This window comes from Saccopteryx bilineata, chromosome 11 (genome assembly GCF_036850765.1).
Source record: "Saccopteryx bilineata isolate mSacBil1 chromosome 11, mSacBil1_pri_phased_curated, whole genome shotgun sequence".
NCBI lineage: Eukaryota > Metazoa > Chordata > Mammalia > Chiroptera > Emballonuridae > Saccopteryx > Saccopteryx bilineata.
The window spans coordinates 61,901,758-61,909,088 of record NC_089500.1 but is presented as its reverse complement, the minus strand read 5'-3'; the positions used below and the strand labels follow the sequence as shown (position 1 = coordinate 61,909,088).

General features: G+C 48.2%; 1 non-coding gene across 1 annotated transcript; it reads right to left on the bottom strand.

Annotated features, from left to right (window-relative positions):
* Nucleotides 1-6,901: 6,901 nt before the first annotated feature.
* On the bottom strand, nt 6,902-6,977 carry TRNAS-GGA (transfer RNA serine (anticodon GGA)). Its single transcript has one exon. It is a non-coding gene; the product is annotated as a tRNA-Ser (tRNA).
* Between the last annotated feature and the right edge of the window lie 354 nt (nt 6,978-7,331).

The following is a 7,331-nucleotide window of genomic DNA, read 5'->3' as shown; positions in this document are numbered from 1 at the left end:
GTAAAAAGTTTGGGGACCCCTGCCCTACAACCATCCTAAACCTCCTCCCTGTTTAAGCCTCCTGGTTCACTTGCTTAGACTTAAAAGATGCCTTTTACAGTATAAGACTAACTTAGGAAAGCCATGAGCTGTTTGCCTTTCGGTGGGAGAACCCATCTACAGGAGCAAAGGTGCAGCACACCTGGACCTGGCTTCCACAAGGGTTCAAGAACTCCCCCACCATCTTTGGGGAGGCCCTTGCTCATGACCTCCCCCAGTTTCCAGCACAGGACATTGGGTGCATCCTCCTTCAGTATGTAGATGACTTGTTGCTGGGCCATGAGACTCTCCAAGGGTGTGCCTGAGGGACAGACAAGCTCTCCCGCCATTTAGGAAAAAATGGATGTAAGGTCTCCAAGAAAAAGGCCCAGGTCTGTCAAGGGCAAGTAAAGTACTTAGGATTCATTCTCCAGCAGGGGAAGAGGAGGCCAGGGGTAGAGCAAAGCAAGTTACTGAAAATATCCTGGGCCTACCACTGGGGGACAAGTCAGAGAGTTCCTGGTTGCAGCAGCATTCTGTCATATGTGGATCCCCAACTTTGCAGTGCTGGCAAAACCCCTCCATAAGGTCACAAGGTGGGGCTGGGGGGAGGAAACCATGGAGTCTGTGCCTGATCAGGACGGTGCTTTTCAGACTCTCAGAAAGGAACTACGGCATGACCAGGTGGTGGCGCAGTGGATAGAGCGTCAGACTGGGATAAGGAAGGACCCAGGTTCGAGACCCCGAGGACACCGGCTTGAGCGCGGGCTCATCTGGCTTGAGCAAAAAGCTCACCAGCTTGGACCCAAGTTTGCTGGCTCCAGCAAGGGATTACTCGGTCTGCTGAAGGCCCGCGGTCAAGGCACATATGGGAAAGCAATCAATGAACAACTAAGAAGTCGCAATGCGCAACAAAAAACTAATGATTAATGCTTCTCATCTCTCTCTCCGTTCCTGTCTGTCTGTCCCTATCTATCTCTGCCTATGTAAAAAAAAAAAAAAAAAAAAAAACCTGACCTTTGGTGGTGCAGTGGATGGGGCGTCGACCTGGAAATGCTGAGGTCGCCGGTTCAAGGCCCTGGGCCTGCCTGGTCAAAGCACATGTGGGAATTGATGCTTTCTGCTCCTCCCTCCTTCTCTCTCTCCCCTCCCTAAAAATGAATAAAGGCTTACAAAAGTTAAAAAAAAAACAAAAAAAAACAACAAAACTACGGATTGCCCCAGCACTAGGCCTTCCTGATCTAGCAAAACCCTTTGTGCTGTATGTCTCTGAAAAAAGCAAGATGGCAGTAGGTGTGTTAACCCAGGACTTAGGGTCATAGCCTAGACCAGTTGCTTACCTTTTCAAACAATTAAATAGTGTCACTAAAGTCTGGCCCCTGTGTCAAAGAGCATAGCAGCTACAGCTATGTTAGTACAAGAGGCGGTAAAGTAACTTTGAACAAGAAAAAAAAAAGCACAGAAAAGCTGCTAGGGAGATATTTCTACATACTTCTCCAAGCAACTCCGGCTAAGGAAGTCAGCTACCCAACCTGCCATCAGAACAATGCAAGACAAAGGCCTTTAGTGACCCCCAGTATTCGGTCTTACGGGGCAGCCCCCTTTAAAGATGTGAAAGTAGATTTCACCTAGATGCCCAACAGCCAAAGTTGCCGGTACTTCCTGGTGTCAGTATGCACCTACTCAGGATGGGTAGAAGCCTACCCCACCTGGACTGAAAACACCAGAGAAGTGACAAAGGCGATTCTTAGAGAAGTCATTCCAAGGTTTCGACTGCCACTTCTGATTGACTCAGACAACGGCCCTGCCTTTGTGGCTAAAGTAGTACAAGAGATGGCTCAAGCCTGACCAGATGGTGGCACAGTGGATAGAGCATCGGACTGGGACACGGAGGACCCAGGTTCAGACACTGGCTTGAGGGTGGGCTCATCTGGTTTGAGCAAGGCTCACCAGCTTGAGCCCAAGGTTGCTGGCTTGAGCAAGGGGTCACTCAAGTCTGCTGTAGCCTCTCGGTCAAAGCACATATGAGAAAGCAATCAATGAACAACTAAGGTGCCGTGACGAAAAATTGATGCTTCTCATCTCTCTCCCTTTCTGTCTGTCTGTCCCTATCTCTGTCTCTGTCACAAAAAAAAGAAAGAGAGAGACAGCTCAAGCCTTAGACATAACTTGGAAGCTTCGTATGGCATACAGGCCTCAGAGTTTGGGGAAGGTGGAACACATGAATAGATAGAGCTTACCAAGCTATGTCAGGAAACAGGTCTTAAATAGGTGCAAGCCCTACCTTTAATATTGTTTAAAATCTGGTGCACCCCATCCAAAAACATTGGCTATTACCTCATAAGATATTATACAATAGGCCCCCTTTAGTACATAGCTTGCCAGCCCCCCACCCCCGCCCCGGGAGCTAGGAGAGACAGAGCTACACATGCAGTTAGAGGCTTTAAGCAGAGTGGCCACAACCATTTCCAACTAGGTGTTAGAAATGGCTCCAATCAGTCTGCTTGCTCTTGTTCATCCTTTTTCCCCAGGAGATCAAGTGTAGGTCAAAGATTAGAATCCAGCTCCCCTCCGGCCCAAGTGGAAGGAACCTTACTTACACCATAATCCTGACCACTCCTACAGCTGCCCACGTAAAAGGCATACCCGCGTGGGTTCACCAGAGCCAGCTGAATCCTGCAGCCCCTACGGAGACACTCTCATAGACAGCACGGACAAACCCTGCCAACCCTTGTAAGCTGACATGGAAGAAGACGACATGCTCTGCGCCAGCCACAAACTGGGAGCTGGCTGGTCAATGCATGACCAAAGCCTGAGGAACCTCGTTGTGGGGCACCTTATAATTGGGCTCTGGGGAGGGAGGGAAATCAGGGCCGAGGACTACGAATTACGCATCCATGTCGCCAAAGAAGGCCAGAGAATTTCCACCACCCTGATATTCTACAGTTTCCATGAGTGTAAAGGGACTCAGAGAGGGACCTGTACATATAATCAGACCAAATATTCAGTGTGTGACCCAGGAAATAACCATCCCTATGTCTTCTAACCCCCACCACAAGAGTGTTTAAAGTAAAAGTAACAGTAGCATAATAAGGAAAATAATGATAGATAGACCAACAATAGCCCAAACCAAGGTCTAGGGGAACCCTGGCCAGGTTACACTAAGGTTTAATATATATATGTACAGCGACAAGTCATTCAGCCAGAGGGTGTAGGTCCTTCAGCTAGAAGAAAAGCTATATAGCCAAAAAAAAAAAAATAGCTCATTTTTATTCATCACTACCAAGCTCTCCTTTAGATTCTGGATTTAAAAAAATGAGACTCCAGTATTAAAGAGACTTCTGGAGTCTCACAGGGGGGAGGGGGTGAAATGAGAGAGGAAGGGCTAGAAGGGCTGACTGAGAAAGTTTGAAAAGTAACAAACCACAGCTGTAGCCCCTTTATTAGTCCCTGAAATAACTTGCAACAGGGGCAAGAAAAACAGGTTTGTGAACAGTCAAGGACAAATGGTTCAAACCTCCTCTCCTACCCCCTCCCCTCCCAGAGACACAAAAGTCACACAGGTCTGAAATCAAAGAAGTCAAAGAAATCAAGCACTTGTCATAAGAAAGGTAAAGCTATAAAGGTATAAGACTCAGAAAAGCTAACTTCGGGAGCTCATGTTTTCTTGCCTGTTTTAGGTAATGCTGCTCCGCCGGCTGAAATAAACCCTCTTCCTCCAGCACTCGTCTGAGCGTCTTTGTCCTCCTTTGTTTCTTGAAACACATGGACACTGAGGACCCAGGTTCAGAACCCTGAAGTTGCTGGCTTGATGCAGGCTCATCCTGCTTGCGCACAGGCTCACAAGCTTGAGCGCAGGGTTGCCAGCTTGAGCGTGGAATTATAGGCATGATCCTATGGTCACGGAATGAACCCCAAGGTCGTTGGCTTCTGCAAGGGGTCACTGGCTTTGCTGGAGTCCCTCCCATCAAGGTACATATGAGAAACAATAAATGAATGACTAAAGTGATGCAATTACGTCTTGATATTTCTCATCTCTCTCCCTTCCTACCTATCTGTCTCTCTTTCTTTCTCTGTCTCTATCTTGCTTTAAAAAAAAATGACAAAGAATACAAACACAAAGAGCAGTCCCTGTGAAGATGCAGTTAAAGACTAGAGTGAGCAGCCACAAGCTCAAGAATGCTAGCAGCCCAGAAGCTGAAAGGGGTGATAAAAAAAGGAAGGGGGCACTTTGGTTTTGCATTTTTGCATTTGAGATGCATTTGAAAAGATACATTTATGTTTTTGTTTACTTGTTTGTTTTTTAGCTGAGAGGAAGGGAGATAGTGAGGCAGACTCCCACATGTGCCCTGGCCAGGATCCTCCCAGCAAACCCTGTGTGGGGCTGATGTTCATGTACCAAACTATTTTTAGCACCTGAGGCTGATGAGCTCCAACAGAGCTACCTCAGCACCCAGGGCCATGCTCGAACCCATCAAGCCACTGGCTGTGGGAGGGGAAGAGGGAGGGAAGGTGGGGAGAGAAAGAGAGAAGCAGATAGTCACTTATCCTGTGTGCCCTGACCAGGAATTGAACCCAGGACATCCACATGCAGGGCTGATGCTCTACCACTGAATCACTGGTCAGGGGCACATTTCTGTTTTTTAAAAATATATATTTATTTATTGATTTATTTTTATTTTTTTTATTTTTCTGAAGCTGGAAACGGGGAGAGACAGTCAGACAGACTCCCGCATGCGCCCGACCGGGATCCACCCGGCACGTCCACCAGGGGCGACGCTCTGCCCACCAGGGGGCGATGCTCTGTCCCTCCCGGGCGTCGCTCTGTCGCGACCAGAGCCACTCTAGCGCCTGTGGCAGAGGCCAAGGAGCCATCCCCAGCGCCCGGACCATCTTTGCTCCAATGGAGCCTTGGCTGTGGGAGGGGAAGAGAGAGACAGAGAGGAAGGAGGGGGTGGGGGTGGAGAAGCAAATGGGCGCTTCCCCCATGTGCCCTGGCCGGGAATCGAACCGGGGTCCCCCGCACGCCAGGCCGACGCTCTACCGCTGAGCCAACCAGCCAGGGCAGATTAATTTTTATTTTTATTTTATTTTTTTGACGTGAGAGGAAAGGAGAGATAGAGAAACATCGATTTGTTGTCCCACTAGTTTATCTGTTCCTTAGTTGATTCTTATATGTGCTGTAACTGGGGATAGAATCCACAACCTTGGCATATCAGGACAACTTTCTAACCAACTGAGCTACCCATTCAGAGCCCATTTCTCCTGTTTTAAGCCACCAAGTCTGTGAGTATGTTTCAGCAGTCCTAGGAAGCTAATTCAGCTCTTGTACTCCTCATTCAGAGCCTTCAAAAGACATGCAGAATGTGACTTCTTCTATCTCTGACATTATTTGATCTGAACCTCCATTATTCACACCTCTATTATTGCAATAACTTTGGTTTTCTGCTTCCACTCTATCTCCTGCCAATTCTCAATACAGCAGCTATAGTAATTCTATAAAAATGTCAAACTGGCCCTGGCCAGCTGGCTCAGTGGTAGAGTATCAGTCCTGTGTGTGGAAGTTCCAGGTTCGATTCCTGGCCAGGGCACACAGAAGAAGCATCCATCTGCTTCTCCACCCTTCTCCCTCTCCTTCCTCTCTATCGCTCTCTTCCCCTCCCGCAGCCAAGGCTCTGTTGGAGCAAAAAAGTTGTCCCAGGCACTGAAGATGGCTCCATGGCCTCTGCCTCAGACGCTAGAATATCTCCGATTGCAACCGAGCAATGCCCCAGATGGGCAGAGCATCGCCCCCTGGTGGGCCTGCCGGGCGGATCCTGGTTAGGTGCATGAGAGAGTCTGTCTCTCTGCATCCCTGCTTCTCACTTCAGAAAAATACCAAAAAAAAAAAAAAAGTCAAACTATGTTATTCTCCTGCTCAAAATCCTCCCATAGATCAAAGCAATAACTAAAGGCTTTACAAGCAAAAAGTCCTACCCTATCTGACCCCCAAATATCTCCCTAACTTCATCGCTTAATGTCTCTTCTGATCAATCTGTTCAAACTATACTAACCCAAGAAAAGAGTAAGCACAGATAACTAATTCAGGCCTTAGTAGTTGTATTTCTGTCTGGAAGGCTCTTCCCTCAGATACATGTATGGCCACTCCCTTACTTTCCTCAGGTCTTAAATGTCATCTTCTCAGTGAGAATGGCCTTCCCTATTTAAAACTAAAGTTCCACTTGATCAGGCGGTGGCGCAGTGGATAGAGCATTGGACTGGGACACGGAGGACTCAGGTTTGAAACCTCAAGATTGCCAGCTTGAGCACAGGCTCATCTGGTCGAGCAAGGGGTCACTCTGTCTGCTGAAGGCCCACGGTCAAGGCACATATGAGAAAGCAATCAATGAACAACTAAGGTGCCCCAACGAAGAATTGACGCTTCTCATCTCTCTTCCTTCCTGTCTGTCTGTCCCTATCTGTCCTTCTCTCTGTCTCTGTCACACACAAAAAAATAAAATAAAACTGAAGTTCCCTTTCTATCATCACTAGATACAAAATACCCACTTGCTCTCTCCCTTCCTGCATTTTTGTTTCTTTTTTTCTTTTCTTTTTTTTTTTTTTTTTTTTTTTTTGTATTTTTCTGAGGCTGCAAACGGGGAGAGACAGTCTGACAGACTCCCGACCGGGATCCACCTGGCACGCCCACCAGGGGCGATGCTCTGCCCACCAGGGGGCGATGCTCTGCCGCGACCAGAGCCACTCTAGCACCTGGGGCAGCAGCCAAGGAGCCATCCCCAGCGCCCGGGCCATCTTTGCTCCAATAGAGCCTCAGCTGTGGGAGGGGAAGAGAGAGACAGAGAGGAAGGGGGGGATGGAGAAGCAAATGGGTGCTTCTCCTATGTGCCCTGGCCGGGAATCGAACCCGGGTCCTCCGCACTCCAGGCCGACGCTCTACCGCTGAGCCAACCGGCCAGGGCCTTTTATGTTTTTTTATATTGCTTACTTGTTTACTTGCTTATTGTTCATCTCCCTCAACTATAATAGCAGTTCCACAAGGGTAGCATTTTTTGCCTGTTTTATTCATTGTGTTTTGAGGGGTCTTTTTTGTGTGTGTGACAGAGACAGAGATAGAGATATAGAGAGTGACAGACAGGAAGGGACAGAGATGAGAAGCATCAACTCTTCATTGAGAGCAATCAATAGCAAACACCTATTGACTGCTCTCCCATATGTGCCCTGACCAGGGGGCTACAGCAGACCGAGTGACCCCTTGCTCAAGCCAGTGACCGTGGGTTCAAGCTGGTGACCTGTGCTCAAACCAGATGAGCCCG